Source organism: Trachypithecus francoisi, unplaced genomic scaffold (genome assembly GCF_009764315.1).
Source record: "Trachypithecus francoisi isolate TF-2019V2 unplaced genomic scaffold, Tfra_2.0 Lachesis_group9, whole genome shotgun sequence".
NCBI classification, from domain to species: domain Eukaryota; kingdom Metazoa; phylum Chordata; class Mammalia; order Primates; family Cercopithecidae; genus Trachypithecus; species Trachypithecus francoisi.
In genome coordinates this window covers 43,511,295-43,537,493 of record NW_022681474.1, presented here as the reverse complement: position 1 = coordinate 43,537,493, position 26,199 = coordinate 43,511,295, and the positions used below count along the sequence as shown (strand labels likewise).

The 26,199-nt window shown below is 55.6% G+C and overlaps 1 protein-coding gene across 11 annotated transcripts in view; it reads right to left on the bottom strand.

The window, feature by feature from the left end:
* The window catches only part of ZMIZ1 (zinc finger MIZ-type containing 1), a 246,519-nt gene that overhangs the window by 54,619 nt on the left and 165,701 nt on the right, over positions 1–26,199 (bottom strand). Inside the window, exon 1 of one of the 11 annotated variants that reach the window (XM_033209233.1) lies at positions 15,018–15,304. The exons of 8 other annotated variants lie outside the window; for them this stretch is intronic. The gene's annotated coding sequence lies outside the window, so the exon portion shown is untranslated. 2 more of the 11 variants (XM_033209234.1, XM_033209232.1) reach the window with 2 other exon arrangements.

The following is a 26,199-nucleotide window of genomic DNA, read 5'->3' as shown; positions in this document are numbered from 1 at the left end:
TAGCACATGGGGATACTGGCTCCCACGTTGGGCTCTGCAAATCCAGTTTCTGGTTACCTTCTTGGGGTTGTTGTGAAGAGTAAGCAGGCCATCCTTAAAATGCTCAGGATAAAGCCTGGCACATGATGAATGCTTAATAAAAGCGAGGTCCCTTCCCTCTGGGTTCTGAGACCAAGGACATCGGGCTATTGTCTGAAGAGCCCTGGACTCAGCAGCAATCACCTTTGTGGTCTCATAATACATACAGCTCAGAGTTAAAGACGGTGCAAACCATAAAGTGGCAGAGATGGAACCTGAGTCCAGGTCTCGTGGCTTGGAACCCAGTCTTTCCATTGGACACCTGGCTCCCCAGGAAATGGATAGCAAGAGCAAAGGCTCCACGGTGGGGCCTGGGGAGGGCAGGTTTGCCTGACAGGCAAAGACCAGCAGCTTCTTCCCTGAACATCACCATGGTCTTTGAGGCCTGGCTTCTCTTCCAGATCAGTCACCTCCCAATGCTAGCACCTCCCAATGCCAGGCACAGGGTCATCCCATAGCTTGACCTGCCCCAGCCCCACAGGCCAAGCCCGGGGCAACACCAATGGTCCCCAGACTCAGGGTAGAGCTGGGGCAGCCAACAGAGTTTCTGGTTCCAGATACACCAACTCTAGATGGTGCCCGGTCCTAAGGCTTTTGCAAAGCAACCAGGACAGCACAACTGAGGCCTGCAGTGGCACCAGATGCAAAAGAGCTCAGGGTCATCCGGCTTCTCCTGCCTTCCAGGGTGCATCAGCAGAGGCTCAGAGGCTGGCAGACAGGGGGCAGACCAGCTGCTGTCACCAGGAATCTGAGGGCTCTGGGGAAGCCTGGTCACCACACTGGTCCTTAGTCCCCTCACTAGGGACCTGCCCATCCTCTTACAGTGCTGCAGTGGGATGAGCGGAGCTGACATGTGAATAAACAGGTGAGGATGGAGCATGTACTCACTCGGGCGTGCTTAAATTATTGGTGTTGTCTGAGGTCTCAAGGCAGGTCAGCGACAAGGTGAGACCCCAGTCTACCTCATGTGGGTCTGGGAAGGCTGCAGACAGCATCTAGGAACAATTACTCACGTAGGAGCCTGAAGACACCACTCTTCACTGATGGGCTGTGTCACCTGGAACAAGCCTTGTCACCCCTCAGGTCTCCCCACCTCTTTTTTTATTTGTTTAATGGAAAAACTAGAGTAAAATCACAAGCATGCACAAACCTTCCTGTGAGGATCAGATGGGGCATGCCAAAGCACTTCTGACCTGGGTATGGACGCCTGTGAGGGGATCTGACTGTGTCAGTGGGTGGGCAGGCTTTCCTGGTAACTTCAGAGTAGCCTGGCCCTGGAGAGAAATCACCTCCCAGAGCAAGACATGCCCCCGGTGGAAACAGCTGGAGCTTAAGAGTCCAGTCTTCAGACACTCAGAGGGGTCCTGCTGGCAGGGCACTTCTTGGGAAACCACAGACTGGAAAGGAGCAGACCCACCTGTGATTCCCCTCAGCACGTGCTGCAGGGGCACCAGCAGGCTCCCTCCCTCTAGTGGCCGCCCTAGCCCACCTGGCTTGGACTGTGGCCTCCAGCTGGCCTGGATGGCTGGGAAGGATGCAGGGCACACACTGCAGCTGCAGGAGGGACTGGGCTGCCCTGGATGGGATGTGGGAGATGCTGGCCAGAGTCCACCGAGGGCTGGGAGATGGTGGGGAAGGTTACTGTGGGGTGGGTGCCAGGCCAGGAGCATAGAGGGATGGGGTGACATAGAAGAGCCAGAGGTGAGATGGGAGTGGAGAAAGGGGGATACTGCGGAGCTGAGAGGCCCCCCAGAATTCCATCAGATTCACCCCTATCTGCTGGCCAAGTTCGAAGGCACACTTAGCCACTCACACATTAGTATAAATGAGTTTATGACAAGCTGTGCCAAGACGGGCAGGGAACAGTAATTGAAGGGAGAATAATGGGGTGGGGGAAGGTGGCAGGCAACTCTCCCCAGCAAGAGCCTCCTCAATGCCAAGGAAGGGGCCCTGGGGGTCTCCCAGTGGGGACTCTCTGCCACCAGGACATCCGCATTCCTGCCATCCCTTTCCAAAATACCAAAATGCCAACACTCCTTTGTTGCCACTTAAACCAATTTGGGGGTAATTCTGCAGGCAATTGTCTTCCGATTTACAATGCGGCTCTGTGATTGCATCCAGGCTGATGGTTCAGGCTGTAATTGTATGGTAATCACTTCTGTTTATGATCGATGCGGAAATCACTATTGTTTTCCAGCAGGCTTGTTAAATCGAAAAAGTGCAGGGGTGGGGAGGGAGGGTTTATTTCTGTGAGTTGGAGCCCTGGGAAAATGAAATTAAGTAGAACAACTCAATGTGGGGGGTTGGGGGGGGAGAGGTGGCTCTGATGGCAAAGGCACCCTCATGAACTCAGAATGCAGAGACAGAGACAGACAGGCAGACAGAGACCCTGAGAGACATGGAAGGTACACTTGGAGAGGCACAGAGGAATAAGAGGGGAGCGGACACGAATGCTGGGGAATGCCCGGGCTCAAGACAGAGAAGGTTAGCAGATACACACAGAGTTGCCCACATGGACTCCACTCCTCACACCTGCAGAGAAACTAAGCTAGAGATATGCTAGGGGGACACCCCTTACCTACTCATACCCACGCTTCACAGACCTGATCACACCCATTCCCGAAGAAGGCTGGGGGCAACCCAGGTGCCAGGTGGCAGGCCAGGCACTGCCTACCCCTCAGGGCTAGAGCCCGGCCTTCCCCATCTGGGATCTGCTTGCCTTCTCCTGTCCCCTGCCCTGAGGCCGCCTACCTGCCGCTTGGAAACAGGGTGGCAGATGGCACCTGGGGGCTCAGGTGGCAGGAGCAGGGCAGTGTTGTGAGCTCAGTTGCTGCTGCGGGGAACGAGCGGAGCTGCCCACCTGGCAGGCAGAAACCTGAACCTCCCCAAGGCCACAGGGAATCGGCTTGGGCTGGGTGGAGGGCAACGTCTCCCAGGGCGGTCACGGGCATCCACGGCACCAGAGGACCCAGTCAACCCCACAGCCCTGCGGGGCGCGAGTAGGAACCAGCTGTCATGGGCAGTTCAGGCAGACCTTGAGGTTGCAAGAGGTTTGTTTCTTCAACCACACACCCTTCTTCCCCAGCAAGAGTGGATGGGGACCATCGGGCAGCGTGCTGAAAATCACGACTGTGGTGAAAGGTATCAGGTGTTTGGTTTTGAAAGCCAACAAGGCCGAGGTCCCTCACTCGGTCGGCTCTCCCTGCATTGCCCGGCACCCTCACCCACCAACGCCTCCGCCCACCTGTCTAAACTGCCCTTTAAATTTCTCAGTTTTGCCTCACCCCGGGAAGGCCATCCCCCACCCAAGTGGGACCCATGGCATGGAATGTCATGCTGACTACAAGGCAGGACTTGGTCACCCAGACCTGCACGAGGGGTGGCCCTGGCTCTAATTCCTGTGGTACTTTTGTGAGCATTAGTTTGCTTAGCAGTGAATGGAGACCAGCGGGCCAGGCCCCATCATGGGTGGATCCCCAGTTAGAGCAAGAGTAGCACTCGGCAGCCTCCTCGCGGGACCCTGCCTGGGCCAAGGGCCATCCAGCCCGGCTTATGGGGCTTCCCGAAACCCAGGGCACCCTGACTCTGCTTCTGTGCCCTGCACTGATGTCCCCAGAGGCAGCCAGGGCCTTGGGATGGTGGGCAATGACACCAGTCCACTCCCTGAACAGAGAGGACCATCCGCAGTACCCTGAAGGTCCACTTGGGGTTCTGGCCCTGAACTTCCCCAAGACTGGCCCTCAAACAGGCCACCCTGAGATGTGCTGGGCCCTGAACAGGGGCGCCCCTGGCTGCCTAATTAGGGGCTCAGCAGGGCTTGCTAGGAAGCGGCTGGAAAACCTTAGAAGTGGAACAATCACTCCTAATTGGAGTTCTAGGATTCAGCTTAAGAAAACAGCCTCCTTCTCCCCCAGGGACTTTGTTTCTGAAGTATATACAAACAAGTGATAGTTACTCAACATTAAAAACAAAGTTGGCTGAAAATGAAAATTTAAGCTACAATTAAGTTTTCTGAACTTAATTGGGAAAACCCCAAGGGTGGGGTGCCTATGAGTGAGTATGTGCATGAGTGTGTGCGTGAGTGTGCGTGTGTGTGCATGAGTGTGTGTGCGCGCGTGTGCCTGTGTGTGGGGCCATGTGTGCAGGCCCATGCATCCACAGAGGGCATGATGGATACTGAGCAGATGGATATCTTTGGGGTCACAGTCATCCTTCCTTTGCAGAGCCTCTCACAAAGTCCTGGATCTAAGTGAGCCTCTTGTGTCTGGATTCCAAATTCCCCAGGGCACTGCCAGGGAAGTGCATACAGGACCTTGCCAGTCCCTTGGTGGACACTGAAACCTCGGAGTTGGAAGGTAGAAGGCCAGAGTTTAGGCCACATCTCCACCCGTCAGCTCCCCACACTCCCTGACCCTCAGTTCCCACCCTTTGCTGGGCATGGAGAAGTCACTGCATATGTGGAAGTGTTTTTCTGCACTCTAAAGCACTCTAGAGATGCCCAAGACAATCCAAGACGGCCCAGCACGGCAGGGAGGGACAGTGCAGGTACCTGCATGCCTCAAAGGTATTGGAATGTGTCAACACATTTACACCACCCAGTTCCCCATGTGCCCCTCCTATGTCACAGACACACTTCCAACACCCAGTGTGTTTGTAAGCCTGTACAAACTCACCAGTACACTACCTTATATCCAATAGCCATTCAACATACAAACGACCCTCACACGTCCTTGTGGACACAGGCGTGTTCAACTGCATGTTTACTGATATATGCACACAGACGCAAAACCCAGGCAACAGTTGCAAATGTTCTATCTTATATTTCTCTTCATCAACACATAACCTCTGCAACAGGCTCAGCCCTGCTTCTCACCCAGATGCATGTCTAGTTCTGCACACCCAGTGCCTTCCAGCTCTGTTATCTTAATTCTGGGACTTTAAGCTCCCAGAGGGGAGGGGATGTGTCTTTTTTCACCTTTCCCACAGTGCCTGGACCAGACCCAGCTCTTCTTTTGTTCATTCACTCATTCCAAAATACATTACATGCATATGTTGCCTATCTGGACGCTCACCATACAAATTTGAGTGAGCTACAGTCATAGTCATGAACTTGAAGAAATGCCACACTCCTGCACATACCAAGGGCTACAGTAAGTGCTGTAGTGGCGGTGCAGCGTACCTAGTAAGGGTCGCAGGTATATGTGTTAGAAAGGGCACGGGTGGGGGGGGTGTGCATCCAGGGTCCCCAGCAGATGCCTACACACACTCACACAGTTGGTGGGCAGCCTACGCAGTGAATCCTGTTGCTATAACAGGCCTGTGGGTGAGGGCGTCTCCGTTTTGCAGAAGTGGTAACTGAGTATGCTGCTAGGTGGCAGAAAGACATCTCAAGCACAAGATCACTTGGGTGGGATGAAAGCAAGGCTTCAGGTAGCAGGTGCCCAAGACCGGGGAGGTGTCCAGGGAAGTGAATCTGGGCCAGGTCGTTTCAGAGGCTGGTTTCTATTTAGGTAAGAGTCCAGGGGGTACCAGGATGAGGGTGTGGTGGACTACACACTCCTGGGAGAGAGGAGGGGATGACCAGGAAAGCCACACCTGGGAAGAAACCCCAGAGGAGAAATTTCCATCCCAAAGAATGTCACCTGAGGAGAAAGATCTTATCCAGGTCACTAAATGTATTTCTCTGAGAAGGTACAACACCATGCAAAGCTCTGAGAGGATTATGGGTCCCTGATCAGCCTGATGCTGGGAAGGCTTAATTCTAGGCTGGGTGGGTACATAGGCCGGGTAGGTACAGGGGCCTGCAGGAGCGTGCCTCCTGAGGCCTACCTGCTGTCTATGGGTGCCCTTGGGCAGCAGCAGTCAAAGGAAGAGCAGGGTTCGGGGAGGGCAGAGGACCTATCTCCATTTTAAGGGCCAAAGCTGGCCTGGACAGAAGGAGCCAGAGCCTGAGCTTACAGTGGAAGCCAAGTGCTTGGCTCTTACTCCCCGCCTATCCTGATGCTGCTCCTGGGAGACCCACTGCCCGAGTGGCCTCCTAGAAGCCACTAAGGACCTAATGGTCGAGGCTGCCATGGTTCTAGTAAGGTGGGGGCGGGGCGTTTCTCTGTTTTAGGTGCTGCTGCCCTGACACCCTGGGACAATGGTTTCTGTCCTTTTTCCAGGGCATGCTGGGACTGCCCAGTAACTTTCTGAGCCTATTATTGGCAAATCAAGACATACCTGTGGATTACACAAGCTGTCCCCTACTCTCTGCAGCGAAGACACAAGCCTTTGCTCTGCAAACACTGAGTGAGCCCTGAGCTTCTGGCCAAGAGTCCTCGGGCCCTGGCGGGAGGCAGGGGGACTATTTGCTCCAAGACGTCTCAGGCTCTTGGGGAAGATGGGCATTCTGCATGTTCTACCAGTTCAGGACTCAAGCTGGAGAAAAGGTACCCCCAACAGATGCATGGGGTGAAGGGTTGGGAGAGTGTCTGGATAGGCTGGGCTGCAATGGACAATTAAGAGACCCCAAAGCTGGGGAGCAGGAGAACAAGTGACCCAGAGGAACACGCCTCCCACAAACACGAGGAGAAACATGCAGAGCAGCAAGGGCAGCTCATGTTTACTCAGGGGCAATGAGATCCCAGCACTGTGCTCAAGGTGCTGGCTGGAATGAGCTCTTTAATCCTCCCACAGTCCTAGGGGATGTGTTCTACAGATGTTCTAGTGTTCTAGTCTCCAGTTCTACAGATGAGGAAACTGAGGCTTAGACAGGGTGAGAAGTCCCGGTGTGTGGAGAAGACAGGAGAGGAAGGGGACAGATGCTGAGAGCAAGCTCGGGAGGGGACCTTTGTGGGGTGAGGGCAACCCCACCTGGAAACCTCCCACTTCAGTTCAGTGTCCAGTCTTCACCTCCTTGATCTCTTCGATGGCCACAAGTCCCCAGCAAGCCCCTTTTGGTCCCCCAGCTGCCCGTGCCTTCTCCCTGCGCGTGGTCTGCTCCCCAGTACGGTCTTCCGGCCTTGCTCCTGAAGGCTGCTCTGTCTCCTAGTACCCATCCTGACACCAAGGACACCGCGGGATCCTTCCCCAGCTCCTGGGATCCTTCCCCAGCTCCCAGAATTTCCTCTCAGCGAGGGGTTCTCCAGGCACCCTTTGGGCACCTGGAAGCCAAGGCTGGACTCACAGTCCTTATTCTGAGAGCCCACCCCGGCTGGACCCTAAGGGCCACCTCAACATGGCTCGACTCACAGACCCTCTGCCCAGAAACACAGGGGCTCACAGACGCTGACAAACTATAAGTGGACCTCAAGGAAAAAGTCCTTGTGCAAATCACTGGCAGGCTTCAGAAGTCCAGGGTGCAGACTCTCATCACTCATTCCCCAAGAGGGAAATGAAAGTGGGCGCATGGGTGCCGGCCACGCTCACTTCCTCCAGAGCAGACACACGCTGGGACCTCCCCGATGGCTGCAGGAGGGACAGCCCTGCAGCTTCTCTCTGGGACAGACAAGTGGCAAGCACACTTGTGCACCTCTGTCCCCTGACCCTCTCAGGCTCTCCTGTTACAGTGGCCACGCCGGAGGCAGGGATAAGCCCCCAGACAGCACCACCCTCCACAGGGCACAGCAAGGTCTCCAGCTGCAACATAGGGCGAGGACAGGTGGGAGTACTGTACAGATGAGAAAACCAAGGCTCAGACAGAAGGGGGCTGGTGGTGGAGCTGGGTGGAGAGAACCCAACCTCTCGGGCTCAGGAACCCAAGGGGAACCAAATGCCCAGCTAGTTTTGGAACTAAGCCCATGCTGCAAGGGGATGAATCCACCTGACAGTGATGAAAGCTGCCAGCTACTGAGAGGTTACTATGGACCAGACACCGACCTAAGCACCTTTCAGCCCCATCTCATTTACTCCCTACCGCAACCCTGCCAGGCAGTGACAGGTAGCTCTACTGCACTGATCAGGAAACAGAGGCTCAGAGAACCTTGGTGACTTACTCATAAACGACAGATGTGGGTTTCATAATTACTTTCTGACACTGTCTTAGGAGGGACACTGGGTGGCCCCATTTTAAGAGCCCCGGGGGGTTGGGCAGGGAGGTCCCCCATGCATTGAGGGGAAGGGAGAGGAGCAGTCACCAAAGCTGTCAACAGGGTAGGCCCATGGGCCACAGAGTGATCACTTTAGGCACAGCGCTGCCAACAGATCTTTCTACCATCATGGGAACATTCCACCGCTGCACTGTCCAACCCGGTAGCCACTAGCCCCATGGGGCTATTGAGAGCGTGAAATGTGACTATTGTGACTGAGGAACTGAAAGCTTAATTTAATTTTACTAATGTATATTTAAATATATGTGTGGCTGCTATACTGGACAGCATAGTAAATCCCACGCTACTCCTTACAAGCAGGGAACCCAAGAAAGGCAGGCACTCCTCATGTCACACAGACAACTTAGGGAGCCAGAGCTGGGCCAAGACCTCGAGCCTCTCAATTCCTGCCTGGGTGACCAGGGCTGCCATGTCCCTATGCTCTGGGCTGGCCATTTGACAGATATTGATGCAGCACCCTGCATGGATGCAAGTCATGGACCGCCTGTCCCTCAACTCAGTGTAGTGGGCTGACACCCAGGTGGGCAAGGGATGACAGGAAGCTACTGATGTATGGCGCTGGGTCCTGGATGTGCACAGGAGCTAAGGACCACAAGGAGGCAGTGGCCCTGGGCACTGGGTGTGGGGAATCAGGGAAAGCTTTCTGGGCCATGGCATTAGAGCTGGGCCTGGAAGCAGCAGAAGTGAGAGGCAGGAAAAAGGGCTCCTTGGGCTTCCTTTTTCCTTCCTCTCTGAAACATGCCCCCCATTTTTTCACAGTCCTGCCTCCCACACGTAGGGGTTGAACCAGACCTTGCTAAATCTTCTGCGCACAATGAAGCTGCCATCAGATCATAAGCTCTTGGGAGGCAGACAGGGAGCTGGTAAATCACTAGTGCCTCAGGCTCTGACCCAGGGAGCCACGATTCAATATTGGAGCCCTGGGAGGGTGGGAGAGCAACTGCAAGCCCAGAGGCTACCCGCTGGCACACATCCACTCCAGTCCCAGCCCCAGGGAAATGCACACATTGATTTAAAGTCTCCTGGGCCTGGCTAGAATCCCCAGAGGGACTAGAGAGAGACTCCACAAACAGGACGGCCTCTCTTTTCCAGGAGAGCAGAGGGCTGCTGTGGGGAGGTCTGGACAAGCTCCATCCAGTTCCCGGAGCTCCTCAGAAGGCAGAGCTGGCTGCCCTTGCCCCCCACCACGGGCAACCACAAAACAGGAACCCTGAAACAAGACGAGGCTTTCCATTGCGTCAGCAGGGGCAGGGACATTCCCACAGCAGGACGCCGACCTCGCACTACTCCCAACTTCCATGCCCGATTCCGGTCTGCTACTCAGCAGCAGCTCTGCTCCTAGAAGCAGGAGGAGTCCCAGTGCCTCCCAGGCTCCAAAGCCTTCGATGGCTCCCCACTGCCCTGAAGGTGTTGCAGCAGCCTCGCTCAACCTCTCCTCAAGTTCCTATTAACCTCCCCCATGTCACCTGGAGGGACATCCTCCTTTCTCTTCAAGCGCCATACCTCTCCTGGCTTCCAAGCCTTTGCAGCTACTAATCCTCCCACCCAACAGTCCCTTCTCATCCTGCTCATTTCCAAAATCAAGTTCCACCTGGGAAGTGTTTCAGGCCGCTCCAGCCCTAAAGTCACCACTTTCCCCTCTTGCTTCTACAGCTCTTGGGGTGTAGAGCATAGGCCTCTGTTCATTTAATTCTCTCTTGCCATGCTGCACCCTAATATTTTCCACTGCACCCCCAGATGTGGGTGGTGGCACCCAAAGACATGGCCCAAGCTTCTTTCTCACTTTCCTCTCTCCCCACCTCTCTGGCACAGGACTGGTATTGAGGCCCTGGAGTAGAGTCTACCTTTTAGAGATGCAACAAAGATGAGGCAGAGATGAGACACTCAGGCCCCCAGAGGGGAAGTGACTTGCCAAAGGTCACACAGTAATTTGGCACCAGACTATAGATAATATCGCTTCAGGGCTAGGCGCTGGGAGCCATGATTCTACCAACAGCATCAGAATTATTTGGGGAGCTTTACAAGCCAAATCACAGGGGCTGGGCCTCCCCTCAGACCCAACAACTCTCAGGGTGGTTTGGGAGCCTCAGTCTCAGAAAATGTGAGTGTCCTGGCTAAGTCCCCTGTTCTCCATTCACCCAATACATACAAAGCAGCCCCACTGCCCCGGGCCAGGCACTTGTAAAGCCTGGCCTCACACTACGGGGGAGGGGGGCGGGGGGAGCAGTTGGGGAACCCAGCAGGGTCTCTGGGGCTTGGAGAAGCCCCAGGATGGCTCTAAGGAGAAGTCAGGGCCATGGCTGGGGCTACTGAGAGGGAGGAAAAGGGTCATACTTCCCGTGCCTGGCCAGACAGGGGGGCAGCAGACTGCCTGGCCAGCCCACCCAGGGGTCCTCACCCAGTACTCTAGGTGATGGGGGCAGCTCCCAGCTCTGTGCATCAGTTTGAAAGGGCACACAGCCCATCAGATCCTGGGGAACAAGGGCACTGTGGGCCTCCCCCGAGGGACTCACTATGAGTCCTGGAAGGGCTCCCCGGAAAGGCCTCGTTGGTGCCCCGCCCCTGACCATTTTCTCCCTCTGGAGGACTGGAAACCTGGGAGTGTCGCCAAAGGTCCTCGCATGCCTACACTGCCCTGATGGGCCTTGAAGAACCCTCTTTTCGGTGTGCGGGGATCCCTGCAGAAAGCCACCGCATTTTCAGACCTCCCACTTCAGTCAGGTCAGGACCATGGGAGCTGGAGGCGGCAGAGGCCTGCTGCTGGGGGAGTGGGCACCTCAGGACCCAGGGACAAGGCCACGGGAAGCTAACTCTCACCTCAGGGCTGGAGCAGGAAACCAGGAGGCAGGCACAATGAAATCATAAACCACACGTTCGCACTGGGAGACTGGGATTTGCAGTGGGCCGGGAGAGGGCACTGGCCTCATCCCCGGACTCTCCTGCCATGTGACCTTGGGGCAGGAAGTCCTTTCGGCCCTCCGGCCAGTGGGCTGGCCTTCCTTCCTTGCCTGTGGTGTCTGGCCAGGGAGCTCCCTGGGAAGCTGCAAGTGCTTCGAGGGTGGGGGCCTTGTTTTTCCCTGAGCAGGCTCCCTCGTGAGGCAGCTGCTGCTCTGCCAGGCCCTGGGAGAGTTTCCTCCCGCAGCCAAGGCTTGGGGAAGGAGGGCGAGTGAGGCCCAGCAGATGCTCCGTGACATGGTGTGGCGGGGCAAGAGCAAGGGTGAGGTGCACTCTGTACCAGTCAAAGGTCCCGAAATCCTTCTCCCCGTTGGGCTCGGGCCTGTACCCCTCTCTCTGAGGTGGTGCCAAGGATCCCAGCCACAGGCCCCACTGAGGAGTTCCTTCCCGGCGGAGGAGCCAGCCTCTCCCGAGGGACCCATGCTGCATCGTTCAAGGTAAACACCTCCCTTGCCCAGAGAGCCTCGCGCCCGCTCCTTCCAGCTCTGCCAGCACAGAACTCTCTGTTCCTGAGGACCCGAGGCTGAGCTGGCGCTCCTGCCCGATCGATGGATGACTTCACAGGGACTGACGCCTACCGGCACCAAGATTGTCCCTCAGGGAGGTCTGAGGCTGCTCCTGGGACCGCTGCCCACTCGTGCCCCCTGGCTGACCTCTGCTGGATGACAGAGTGCTGGCCGAGGGGTTGGAGACCTGGGATTCATGCCACCCTCTCGCTGGATGACCTTGGGCAAAAGTGAACCTCAGTTTTCTCCCGTGTTAAATGGGAACGCCTGACTGGCCTACTCCTTCCCCGCAGGAGGCTGCCACAAAACAAAGGCTAGGGAAACAGGAGGTCTCTTTATCTAACAGACCCACCTGCACTGTTAAACTCATGGGCTCTGAGCTAGTGTCCTCACTGCCCCTCCGTCTTAAGTTAAGCCTCCTGGCCAGCACTGTCTGTCGTCTATGGAGCTTCCCGTTGTGGTGGGCATGTTCTAGAGTCTGAGTTGCCCAACAAGGCGGCTACCAGTCTTTGGTGGCTACTGAGCACTTGAAGTGTGGTTAGTGCCGAGGATAAGCTGAACTCATCCCTTTAATTAATTTAAATTCACAAACAGCCACATGTGGCCAGTGGCTACTGTACTGAATGGCACCATCTTAGACCCAGCTCAATCACTCGTTACTACCTGGGGCAACATTCAGGAAGCCCGGGGGGGGGGGGGGACTTCCGCAGAACCTCTGTGGAAGCACCTTTCTCCCTCTAGCTGCCTGACTCCAGACTAGGGACTCATCTCAGAGTTCCCAGGGACTGCATGGACTGGGTGCTCAACCAATGCAGACTGAGATCTGGAAGCGCTCTTTCGATTCCTCTGCCCATCTCACTCCAATGGGGAAAACACAACCAACCAGCCTTCCACTCGTGCCATCATCATTCAGCAGCCACTGGGCACCCACCATCCGCCAGGCACCACAGTTGGCACTGGGGCATACGGTGATGAGAAACACGTGGTCCCTGCTTTCAGGGAGCCCACTGGCAGTCAAGGTCTTGCTCCTCTTGGAGCCAAGCCTGGCCTCCTACATCCCCAACTGGATGATCTCGGGCACATCAGTTTTCCCATCTGAAACTGGGGCTCACAAGTCCCTGAGCGCACAGGCTGTGATGAGAACCAAGAAGCACGAGAGAGGCGCAAGGGCTCTGAGCCAGGGGAGGGCCGTGTAGGGCAGTGGAGGCAGTCTTATGAAGCGAGGTGTAAACTCTGTGCAGGCTGCGCTTCCGGTAAAGACCTAGATTCTCACCAAAGCACCGCCGTTTGGTGGTTTCTCACTAAGGAAGTTCAGGGTAAAAATAGCTCAGGAGGGGACTTGAATCCAGCTAGTTGGAGGGTAGTGACTGCCTGGCTTACACACAAAAAAGGGGAACAGTCTTGTCAGGAGCCATGTGGACCCCAAGACTCACCCCTCCGCCCAATCCCTGGGACAGGGCCTTTCCTCCATAGTGGACAGGAGATAAGCTTCAGGTCCAGAGCCCTATAACTGGGGGAGCCGGAGCCCCCATGTAACATCTGGGGTCACCCTGATTTCAGGATGGCATGGCCTTTTCACCCCAACTCACTCCTCAGCCTGATTTCTCTCCTCAGCCCGATTTCTGTGGCTACTCTCAAGGATGGGCCAATGAGAAGCACACTGGCACCAACTCCATGCCACCTGCCACACAAAGCCTTCCTGCTGGAAGAGCCATCAGCCCTGCTCAGCACTCATCTGGCAGTCTGGCTTGATGGTCAAGGGCAAAGGGCCTGGGTCCCCACTGTAGGAATGACAGTCTCCTGAAGCCCGTCTAAAGAAGTGTCAGCTGACCTCTCCTAGTTTCCCCCTAGAGGGCTTCTGGACCCAGGAACTGGTACCTATCTGGTGCCTACGGCACCACGGCTTGGCTTCTAAGACACCAATACCAAAACCACACGCTCAGAACCCCAGGCAGCCGCCTCTTAGCCCCTATCAAGGGGCCCTCTCTCCAAGGTCTTGTACAAGGTCCTCACAGCCAGGCACCTCCTGAAAGGCTGCTTCCTGCCCTCTGGTGCAAATCCACCTCTCTCCTCCAGCCAGTTTGCCAGCAAACACTTCTCAGAAGTCTATTCTGCACCCACCACCTTTGCGAAGGGCACCCTGCCGCAATGGTGGCATCACCAGTGCCCGTGGGGTCTCTAGGCGCTGGCAGCCTCAGGGCTGCATTCTGACAAAGGAGGAGCTTGAAGTCGAGGACCCTCAGGCACTGCCTCCGAAGGCATCCTGGCCGATTCTTATTTTTGCAGCGGGAGCCGACTGAGCACAGAGCCTCGTAAAATGTCTGCTGGAGAGCCAACACTTCACCTTCAGGGAGCTGGTGGGGACGCACTCTGCCCCCTGGCCCCAAAGAGAAATGAAGGCCCCGTCTGTGGGCACACAAAACCGGTCCGGTGCACGCCGGTGCCACTCTCGCCGCCAAGCCTGGGGCTGACACCATGCAGCACACGGCGCTACCCACAATGCACCGGCCCTCCTCTGTCACACACAGGCACGCACACTCACCCCCGCGCCCGGAGGGAGCCCAGGGCCCGGCCCGTGGGCGCCCAGGCGCCGACCCCTCCGGCCCCGCACTTACCTAGAAGTTGCACCGGTCGCGGTCCCGCCCTGGCGCCCGCAGGAGCTTGGGGCCCAGCCGGCGGCGGCCGCGGCGAGCGACTCCGGGTAGGATTCAGCCGGCGCCGAACAAAGGCTGCGCGCAGGCAGCGGGCGCCGCCTGCATCCCCGCTCCGCGCCCGGGCGGCGGCGGCGGCGGCGCGGGGGCCCGGGCGGGTCCGGCGCCCGCTCGCTCCGCGCTGCCCGCTCCGAGGGCGCTCCGGCTCCCGCGCTCCCGCTCGCTGCTGCCCGCCACCGCCGCCGCCGTCCGGCTACCGCACCGCACACATCAATTATTCATCGCCCGTCTCCAGCTTCCCGGGCGAAGCCAATCACAGGCGGAGGCTCCGCTAATGGGGCCGCCGCCGCCGCCGAGGAGGCAGCCAGCCGCGCGCCCGGGCGCAAGCGACAGCCCTCCAGGGACAGGGATGGGCCGGGGGCGCGCGGGGGGCGGGGGCGCACGGGGCGCGCCGGAGAAACTTCCCACGGCCCGCGCTCTGCGCCGCGCTCGCGGACCCTGCGGGCGTGACCACCCACCCTGCGTGTGCCCGCGTGGGGCTGGGGGCTCCGGGGCAGGCCAGGCCAGCCACGGCGGGGAGAGGGGAGGGAGGAGGAGGAGGAGGAGCGCGGGAGGAAGATGAAAGGCGAGCAGACCTGCCTTGGCGTCTCCAGGGAGCCCCGGCTCGCGCGCGCCCTCCCCGCCCCGCGAGCCTAGCCGTCCGCACCCCCGCCCCCCAGCCCGCCGCCCGCACTCACTCGCGCGCGCAGACCGTCAGCCCAGCCACTTCGCTGCGAGGGAGCGCGAGCGAGTATGAATCGGAGGCAGCTCACATTTCAAACTTGCACGCAGGGGTGGTGCTGGTGCACGCCGCTGCCGAGCGAACGCACGACCCGACGAGCAGCGCTCCAGCCTCCGGGCGGGGGCGGCGACCAGGCCCCTTTCCTTCCCCCGCCTAGGCAATTAATTGGAAGCAACACTTGTGCGAGTGGGGCTCCCGGAGCGCTATCGCCCGAGGAGGCCGCCGGGAAGGCGCAGGCGGTGGATGACTTCGGGTGTCTCCCGCCCCCCAGCGAATCCTCCCAAGTGGGCATGCTAATGAGGGTCCACAGCGGGGAGGGGGTGGAGGAGGGAGCTGAACTGGAGGGGGCCTCGGCCGCGGGGAGGGGAGGGAAGGGCGGGGCTGGGAATCCAGACTAAATCTCGGTTTAAAGGATTTTCGGAACGGGCTACGGGGTGGAGAAGGTAGGCGGCCCGGCATCTTACTTCCCTGACCCTGGGTGCCCTGGCACCCCCGGGATTCCCCGAGCGAGGGGCCCAGGACAGGGTGAACACGCGCACGTACGCTCCGGCTCCCCGACTTAGGGGAGTTCCTGTGACCAGGAGCTGGCTGCAGGAGGGAAGCCGGGGGCGGCTGCGCGCGGCCCTGCCCCGCCCCGGGAGCTGCTGCCTTCCTGACATTGCATCCTGTGGTGACCGAGGCCTCTTCCTTCCAACCAGTCTGTCGCAAGGGCTCCGGCCTTTGAGGGCTTGCTCACCCCCCACCCCTCTGCCCCTTAAGACACCCCTGGAAGCTGCTGTCTCACCTCCAGAGATTTTCGCCCCTCCCTTTTTCGTGGGCACTCCCTGTCATCATTCCCCCCTCGGGAGAAACTGCATTTTATAGTTCCCTCCCCCAGTCCCACCCACCTGCCTGTGAAAGTTGCTTATATGGTGACCTAACTGCCCCAAACAATTAGGAAGGTAAGTGAGGCCCCATCATTCATCCCCAAAGAAGGGCAGCCATTGACTGTCTTTAAAATCTCCTCTGTATTGGACTGCCGTGCCCTACTGCCCTGGCCAGCACTGGGAGCTGACCAGGGTCACTGGCGTTTGAAGTGGCATCTCCTGACTCCATCCCCTCTTCTCAGCCTCAGCCTCTGGCTGGCCCCTAAACCTTCCTGCCGGCCCTGGAAGTGGCTGAGACAAATCACTTATCTAGAAATTATGTTCTTGCTCCTTGTTTGACATAAATCCTTAGCAGGCTCTAATCCCACCCACTGCCACTTGAAATATCGCTTTCAGGATGGCATTTGGAAATGCAGTTGTCATGGGCTTTCCCTCCGAGGAGCTGGTTAAATGGATTAATTCGTACTTCATAACTTTCGCCTTTTGGACATGAACTAGCTTCCTGCAAGGGAAATTAATTGGCATCCCCTTACTGGCAGGCCAACCCCAGGGCAGCCAGGGGAAGGACTTCCCTTCAGCTTTGCACAAAGTCCAGGCTCTGCTCATTCTCACCTCCATCTTATCTCCTTGTAGGTTATTATGGCTTCTTTGGGGACAGTCATTTACTCACTGAGACATCCATTGGGGCCCTGCCCTCCCAAGCAGCACCGCAGGCAGGGGTCCAGTGAAGACTCGCCCATCTCCCCACTGCAGATCCTCCAGATGACTGACCTACTCTAAAGCCCACTGCTCAGCAAGTGACACTCAGAAAACAGATGGGGTGGGACAATATGGCTCAAGTGTTCCAAGAGAACACTTAGGATGTACCTAAGATCTAGTTTCTACCGTTAATCTGGTTTTACACAGTGTCAGCACTTGGACCTCCATTATCCAGAATCCAAAGAGCCACCATCCGAAATAACCAGAACACACCCCCTTCCCCATTCTGTGCAATGACAGTTCACTATTCTAATCTGATCCTTAGGGCTTTCTGAGCCACCAAAGACCCGCATGTTTGGGACTTCCAAATTAATTTTTGAAGTATCCTATATATGTTGGTACCATGTGGCCAGCCCCAGAGGCTGAGTTTAGCAAAACCACTTTGGTAGGTTGAGCCAGAATCTGGACTGGAATTGAGCAGAGGTTTACACCAGAGGGACACAGACCTGGTGGCACTGCCCAGGAAACTTTAATAAGACAACCTGCCAGTCTCCCTACCCCATCTCCATGTTCTCCCAGGGACCCACTCTGGGAAGTCATAGAGTAGGGCTGGAGAAGAGAATTAATATACGCTCCTCTGGCTAGAGACTAAAGGTTTTAGACTTTCCCCAGGTAAGCCAAAAAAAAAAAAAAAGATAAATACTCTTCACTAGATTTACGTAATTAGGAAAACAAATTGTTTTCAAGCATCTATTCACCAGACTGCACGGGAGGCCTCCAGGCCAATGCTGGGGTTTTCAGATGCTAATTTCAAGGCTCTCTCGGCCCATTTGGTTAGCAAGCTCTTTCTAGTTACAAGCCTCGGGTCTACAGAAATATGGGCACTCCAACTAGTCTCTGCTTCAGAGGGCTTTCTCCACTTGTTCCGAGTTCCAACTCCACTTCTCCAACTTCCAAAGATTTGCTCAAAAGCCTGGGGCCCAAAGCAGCCTGCTCCACCCCCCTGATAAGGATCTACAGCAAAGAGGCCACAGACAAAGGCGCTCTCCACCTCAGCTCGCAGGCACTCGGTGAGCTCTCTGAGTGACCTCGGCAAGGGGGGCATAGCCCCGGGGGAATGACTTGGGAGAGAGAAGAGAGAGAGAAGAAAGGAAGAAGAAAGGGCGAGTTGCAGCCCCCGCGCTGCGGCTCCTTGATGAATGCCCGCCAGCGCTAGGGAGTCCTGACGCGGGGATCAATAGCGGGTGGCTTTTCTCGCGGGTGTTTGAACTCCTCCTGCCGTGGGCCCTGGCGAGGAGGAGCCGACAATAAATCACGGCGCTTCAGCGGGGAAGGCCGTGGTAGCTTGCTCGGGAGAGCAAGGGGAGGGAGGATGCTTTACCCAGCTGGAGGAGCCTGCCATGCAGAACCCACCTCTGCAAGACCAACTGGTTGGGGTTGGGGTGGGGGCGGGAGGGGACCCTTTCAGTCTAGCTGGTGGCACAGAGAGGGGCCTTCTCCAGGGCTCCCCTATTCACCCACAGAGGGATAGGCCTCTTGGATCCTGTCCCAGCATTGCCCAGTAAAAAGAGTCAAGCCACCTAGAATGTAGGTCACCCAGGGGTCAAAGTGGCTCTGGGCTGGGTCACCTCCTGTATAAGGCTTTGTATAGTGGGAGGGCTGAGGGCTGAGAGGCCACTAGCAAGGAAAGACCAGCATACAAAAGCTAAGCTCCTGAGAGGGAGAACAATGAAGCCAGGGACGGCTCTGCTGGGCGCCGGGTTCTGAGCCACAGAGCTCTTCTTCAGGCAGGGTCTGCTGATTCAGCAGAGCTGAGCAAGGATCCTATGACTTGGAGATGTCACCCATGCGGGCAGTAAGCGCTCTGAGGGAGGGTGAGGTGGACAAGGAGGCCCCAGCCACGTGTTCACGTGAGAATGACAGGCACGAGCTCAGGCCCTGGGAGCTGCCGGGGCCATCCACCTTCACATCCCTGGTCCTTCTCAGGACGCATGGGAGTGCAGGGCACAGAGTGGGCATTTGGGGACCTGGCCATGGAGCATCTGTCACACAGCCAGCTCAGTTGCCCAAGGAAGGCTCAAACAGCAGCCCTGGGCATGAGACAACTCAGGGTCTCTGCCTCCAGAGACCCCCTCCTGGGGCTTCTGACCATCTCCGAGGGGTCAGGGAACAAACTTTCATGTGTCTTTATGACACTGTTCTCTCTGTCCCCCCTCCCTTTCCTCCCTTGTCCTGGTCAACCTCCTCAAGTCTTCACTTAGTCTTTAAGATGAAAGGCACAGTTGCAGTTGAGCTCCTGGCCAATGCAGGCGTCCCCACCAGACCTCAGAACCCTACCCGTGTCCACACACGGGGTCACAGAGCTAGGGGCCCAAGCAGGATCCTGGCCTCTGCTCTCCTGGTGTAATATGCAGCTCGTGGTTACTCACTTTCAGGCATTTTCCAAATACTAACAATCCTCACCACCAGTCCTTTCTGATAGGGGCTATTTCCACTGTACAGAAACTAAAACAGAGGCGCAGGGAGGTTTAGACAACTTGCCCAAGGGTTTAAACGACTTGGCAATCCAGTTCAAAAGTATGCACTGATAACCATCACATATTCCCAAAGTGGGACTCTAGGATCCAGAGAAGGAAGGTGACCTCCAGGTCACACAGCCAGTTAGAGCTGTGATGAGAGCTCATGTCCCCAACTCTATTTTATATTCTTTCCCTCATATCACATTACAAATACTGAAATATTTCTTGCTTCATGTGTTTCTTTTTAGAGTTTAGCATCTATGCATTTGGAAGCATTTGTGTGACATTTTGAGTTTGCTGGGGCTCCACCTGAGTGGAGGACAGGGGCACGATGCACAGCGAGACCTCCATGCCTCTCAGCCTCCTGCCACTGCACCTCACTTCCCTTCCTGGGTGTATCCTCCAGCAGGGTCACTTATCCTGGACCCAGGCTGCATTTCCAGCAGTCTGCATTTGGCTTCCACCCAAATCCTATAATCATTTCATTTTGAAAACAATACCAACCCATGCCCCACACTTCCACTCAGGACCTCCGAGAAGTTCTATAAGGGCAGGGTTACTGGGGTTCCAGGAAAGCATACTACCAGGCTGGAGAAGAGAGGATTCTGAGGGGAGGGGACCCATGAAACAGACACAAAATGGTCATTCAGAGGAGCCTGCTCAGCCCTGAGCTACCGAGTTAGGTGGGGAGCCTGGTAGGGCTTGGGGCTGCCCCCAGGGCTGGGGTGGAGACAGGAAGGAACTGGCCATGCTCTCCTGGCTAACAGAGGGGCTGCGGAGGGAAGGGAGGAGCCTGGATTTGGAGGCTGAGGCTCAGGAGTTCTGACTAGCTGGTGGCCCTGACGAGCTGTTAGGCTTTCTGAGCCTCAACCTCCTCCTTTGTAAAATAAGGGTGAGACCACCTAACACCAGGTTCTAGGAAAGACCAACTGAGAAGCCATCGTGTTAGAGAGTGAACTGGGTCCCCACAAAAAATGCTGAAGTCCTAGCCCCCAGAACCTGTGAATGTGACTTTATTTGGAAGGAAGTAGGGGCTTTGCAGATGACCACGTTAAGATGAGGTCATTAGGGTGGGCCCTAATCCAACAGAACTAGTGTCCTTATAAAAAGAAGTTTAGACACAGAGACATGCACGCAGGGACAATGGCACGTGAAGACTGAAGTTATGCTGCCACAAGCCAAGAAACTACCAGAAGCAAGGAGAGAACCCTGGAGAAGATCCTTCCCTAGAGCCTTCTGAGGGACCTTGGCCCTACTGACACCTTCCTCTGGGCTTTTAGGTCTCCAGAACTGTGAGAGAGTGAATCGCTATTGTGTAAGCCACCAGCTGTGTGGCACTTTGTTATGGCAGCCTTAGCAAACTACAACAGACGATCCTGTTAAAACCTAAGTCACAAAACATTCTTTGCTGAAGACCCTTCCTCATGTTGCTCTGGCTCCACTGGTATAAAATGCAAGTCCTTGTGGCTGAGCCCCCACGTGACCCAGCCTCCAGCCTCCATCACCTCTCTAACCTCATTTCCCTCCAGTCCCCCTCGGCTTACTCTGGTCCAGCCTCGCTGCCCTTCTAGCTGTGAATGCACCCGATGCACCTCCAGGGGTTCTGCCAAGAATGCTCTTCTCCAGGTGGCCCCGGCTCCATCCCCACATCCCTGCCTCCTGCAGGCTTTCCCTCCGCGGACCTGCGGACCCATTAACCCTTAACCGGGAAGCCGCCTCCACCACGCTGACCACAACTAAGCCCCTCCTGACATGCCTGTGAGTCTCCTGATGTGGCTTTCTCCTTAGCATTTACGGCTGGTGTTATTTCAATTATTTACCTTGTTTAACGCTGTCTCCCTCACTAAAAGGCAAGCTCCATGTCAACTGGGACTTTCATCTGTTTTGGATGTGTTATATTGACAGTATCTAAAATATGCCAGGCAGATGCTTGATAAATATTAGCTGTATGAATGAAACAAGGACCAGCTGCCTGAATGAATGAGTGAACCAAGAAATGATTGAATGCATAGCAAACAATCACAGCCTCTAAGGGTGTGTGGTGGCCCTGCTGCCCTGCTCAGAGCCTAGGTCTCCAACCTGCTTCCTAGAACCTGGGTTGTTTCTCAGGGGCAGGCAGGCTGTTCAGACAGGAAGCTCAGGCTGGTTAACAAAGGGGCTGCTGGAGGTGGTGGGGAGCGTGCCACCCAGGTCTCTAATGAATCTCTTCCCATTGATTTCTGGAGTCGCCTCTAAAGGGAAGGGACGGCAAAGGCAGCTCGAATGTCCGTGCCTCAGCAGTCCTGGGGTTTCATTGCTTCTCCCAGACCACAGCTTTGATGGGGGCTTCCGGATGGCCCCAGGGTTGGACTGACATAAGCTCCCCGCAGTTGGAAATGCAATTTGTCTTCCTGCTGGACTGTCTGTCTGCCTGCCTGGCTGTGCAGCACACTTCCCTGTCTGGGCTGGAGCAGCCAAATTCCGTTCCTGATGCTTCCCAGACAAAGGCTCACAAGGCAGCTGGGCACAAAGCTTCCACTTTGCAGTGGAAGAAAGTGAGGCTCGCTTTGGGAAAAGACTTGGGGCCACTCACACGCTCTGGCCCAGGCTGCAGGACCAGGCAGGGCTGCAATACCAGGTGTCCCATTCCATTGGACCCACTGTGCCTGGAAACCATGTGTGGCCTATTCCTTCCAGCCCCTTTCTTGACAGAGCCTCTACCTATCCATTTGGAATCGCCAGCTCAATCGACATCAGAGTAAAGAGGCCTTTGTTGCCCTCTTCAAATGAGGAAAATGAGGTTCAACGAGGGGGTGGGGACTGCCTCCAGTCACATGGCAAATTAGTTGTAGAGCCAGGACTAGAACCCCAGACTCCTGGCTTGTTCCTGGGCCCCAAGCTGTCTCTCCTGGTACTGTATTCCTGCCAACGGCAGCATCCAGGGCATGCCCTGCAAACTGTAAAGCCCTAGGCAGATATGCTCTTCTAAAGGACTCTTGTCCATCAGTTGCCTCTTTTTCCCAGCACAGTGTGGGATTCTGATGGGATGGGTCTACCCTACTCGGTACCTCCTCACAGGGAGGTCAGGGCTAGATCTGGACTTGTTGGCTCTTTCCTTCCCCTACTGTGGGAGTCACGTGCATCCTGAAGATGGGTGGGGGAACCTGATTTGGGCTCAAAAGAAGGAAGGAATTTCTGATAGTCAGGGCTGCGAGGGAGTAGCCTGTCACCTGAGGCGTATGAGCTGAGGATGGAGAATTACAGAAGGGACCCTGTACTGGTGGGCTTATGGCTTCTGAGGTCTGCTGCGGGGTGCTAGGAGAGGTAAAAGTAGAGGAAAGGTGGTTGAGAAGCAAGCCCCAGCACCTCGGTGTGCTCTGGGCAGTAATTGCGCACTTTTAGGAACCTCCCAAGCCCATGAAAGTTTGCCAGGAGTCCTTCATCACCTGGTGTGACCTTCCTGCCTTCCTTTCACCATCACCCTGTGTGAGAGGAGGTTCTCCGAGTGCCTGCTCCCTTCCAGCCCCTTGTTCCTGGTCCATGGCAGACGAGGGGAGCCAGCGGCTTCCTTCATTCCCCAGTGTGGTCCCAGGTATCCCCCACCTCCAGGGGCTCTGGACATGAGCTGACAGGCTGCATAGGAATGTCTGGGGGAAATCCAAAGGTGGCCGCCAGGGCAGGGCAAGGAGTGGGAGGCCTGATGTTGAAATCAGGACCTGCAGAGCTGAGCTCGCAAAAGTGCGTGCTCCTTGGCCCGGGAGGCCAAGTCCCCAACTAAGACAGATGCTACCCGGAAAGGGGCTTGTGAGCTTGCTGTGTGACCAGGTGCAGGTCACTGTCCCTCTGTGGACCCTAATACCCTCTCCCCAGATAAAGACATCTAGTGTAGATGCCATACCTCTCTTTGCTGCCGGAGGCGCTGGCCTCCCCAAGTGTGGCTGGGTAGGCTCCAAGAAGAAATGTCATTATTGAACTGACTCCTGCTAATTCCTTGTAAAGGCCGGAGTAGTCTGACAGGTGGACCAGGCAAGAGGTCTACAACACACATCATTTTGTCAAGGCAAAGACGCTGGTTCCAAGGTAGCAGGCCCTCTATGGTTCCATTCTCCTATATTTATTTGCGGTTTATCTGTTAAGTACATTTACCCATTAAGTATGTTAAATGTTTCTTGCATGACTAATGGATATTCACCAAGTTATTCCACAGTGGTGGGATGTCAGCTTTACTTTCTTTATAATTTTCTGTATTCCTTGATTGTCCTATACATAGTATGTATTATTTTTGTGCTTATAAGAAAAATTCCATAAAACCACTTTCATTTCAGAGTGAAATCCAAAGTTAAGACATTTTTCCTGGGAAAGGTATTGTGTACCATCTTCAGAACTGGTAAGTCAAGAGTCAAGCATAAAACAGCCATGTCACCATCTGAGCTTCCGAGGCCCAGGGAAGGGTGTGGGCACGAAGCACTGCCGGGGAGTCACCTCTGCTTCTCTCCCTCCACACACGGCACATTTCCACCCCAGCCGACTCGTGTGCTGGCAGCTGCACCAGCCTCCAAACTGAGTTCTCTGCCTCTAGCACCCAGGTCCCTCCTCTACCTGCTGAGGCAAACCTGACCACATCATCCCTTGTCTAAAACCTTCCTTAGCTCCTCAGGGGTGTCAAGATCAAGTTCAAGCTTTTTAGATTGGCATTCAAGGCCTCAAATGATGTGGTCCGTAGAAGTGTCATGCCTGGTCTCCAGGAGGGCCATCTTGCCGCCCTCAGCCTGGGTTGCTCGCGCCTGCTTCCCCCAGCAAGTCCCTTAAAGACATATATACACTCTGGTTTGCCTAACTTCACTGGAGCCCCTGCTCTCCCAAAAGATCCATATACTGATCAAAGTGTTGGGCAGCAGCTGGGTGCCAGCCTGCAGCTAGGATGGGAAACTGCCACAAATCCAGGGGTGGCAGAGGGCAGCTGAGGCCCGCCCCCAGCTCCCTACCAATCTGGGCTTTTCCAGGGAATGAGGAGCCAGGTCCCTGCTGATGAATTTGAAAGGGAGGGTGAGCCGCAGGCCAGCAGTCTGCGGTGAAGCGCTCCAGGAAGGGAAAAAAATCAGGCATGATGATCTCAGCCCCGGGGATGCTATGGTTTGGGGTTGCTGTGGTCTGAGTGTTTGTGCCCCTCTAAGTTAACGTATTGAAATCTAATCCATTGTGATGGTATGAGGAGCTGGGGCCTTTGGGAGAGGATTAGGTCATCAGGAATACACCTTCATGAATGGGACCAGTGCCTTATGAAAGAGGCTTGAGGGCGCTCTTTGCACCTTGTGCCATGTGAGGACACAGCCAGAGGGTGCCATCTACGGCGAGCATGCTCTCACTGGACATCAAATCTGCCAGAGCCTTGATCTTGCCTCCACAACAGGGAGTGATCAATTGCTATTGTTTATAAGTTACCCAGTAGAAGGTATTTTGCTATAGCAGCCTGAACAAAGGCAGGGGCCAAGCAACGCTGCCTGTTCCCTGCCTCAGTTTCCCCAGCTGCAATGCAGGCAGTATTCTGGGAGGCACAGTGGGAAGATCCAGCCCTGGGAACCAAGCCAGTGCTTCTGCTGCTCCCCCTCAACATGGGGAGCCCATGCCCCCCTTGGGCCCCAGACAAACCTGGGAGTGTGGTGTGTAATTGAATTTGGCCTAATTACCTAATTGCACTGAGGAACAACCAGTACTGACAGAGGCCTTGGTGGGGTGGGGTGGGGGGGCTGGGGCTGGAAGTCAGGAGCCAAGAGGCAGCCTCCAGATTCCCCAGACATTCCTGGAACCAGTACTGGGCATCAGTACTTCATATAACTTAGCCCCTTGGATGCTTGGAACCCCAGGGACAGGTGGTGCTGTTCCCATTCCACAGATGAGGAAATGGAGGCTCAAAGTGGCACACCTTGCACAGGGACACTAACTCAGAAGAAGCAGGAGGGGGTTTCGCTCACATTTCTTCTGCACCTGCATCTTAATATTTTCGTAAAGCTGAAAGGAGAGGATGTACATGCAGTATTTTGCCCAGCGTCTAAAACATGGTAACTCCTTAATTGATTTGCAGCAGTAGTAGGATGATGTTAGGGTTTCACATAAGGGGATGGTGGCAATAATGGCAGGAGTAATGCCAGCCTTGCCCCTGGTACGATGAGGGATGCTGGGAAGATTGCATCCCCCACCCTGTGCCAGTCTCTTTTCAGGTTAAACTGGGGCTTGGACTAGGTGATCCTCAAAGCCTTCTACACTCTGACATTCATGTCAGAGAGGAACAATAACAATAATGTTACCTGTGAATTATTATGTACCTTGTGATCTCCAAAAAGACATTGTCTTCCTGCTTCCCCTTTCCTGTCCAACACACAGTATCCTCCCCTTCCCATACGAGCCATCTTCCTCCCATAAGTGATTTTTGCGGGGGTGCAGGGGTACTACCCACTCACTTATTCTGTCTCAGTCATTGGGATGTAGCAAACAAGACACTGAGTTTTCACTACATACAGGACACAGTTTTCCCTTATATCTTCCCATTTAATCCTCAATGCAAACAGCACCGAGCGAGGGTTACAGGTAGCCCCATTTCCTGATGCAACAGCTGAGGCTCAGAGAGGTTAAGTCAGTTCCTTAAAGTCACACAGCTCTAAAGCAGGAGAGCAGGAGGCAAGCTCAAGGTGGCCAACCTCCACTAGATTCTCCAGAAACTGACCCTCCTCCCATCAGTCAGGGGTCCATTGTTCCTCAAATGATTTCAGCCCAATGCCTCCAGAGATCCAGCCTCAGCCTCACTGGACTGGCTGGCTGCACAGGAGTGGTCAATAGCATTAAAAACACCAGGCATGGCCGGGCGCGGTGGCTCACGCCTGTAATCCCAGCACTTTGGGAGGCTGAGGCGGGTGGATCATCTGAGGTCAGGAGTTTGAGACCAGCTTGGCCAACATTGTGAAACCTCATCTCTACTAAAAATTGTATTTTTTTATATACACCTGTGTGGTGGTGTGTGCTTGTAATTCCGGCTACTTGGGAGACGGAGATAGATTTACTTGAACCCAGGAGGTGGAGG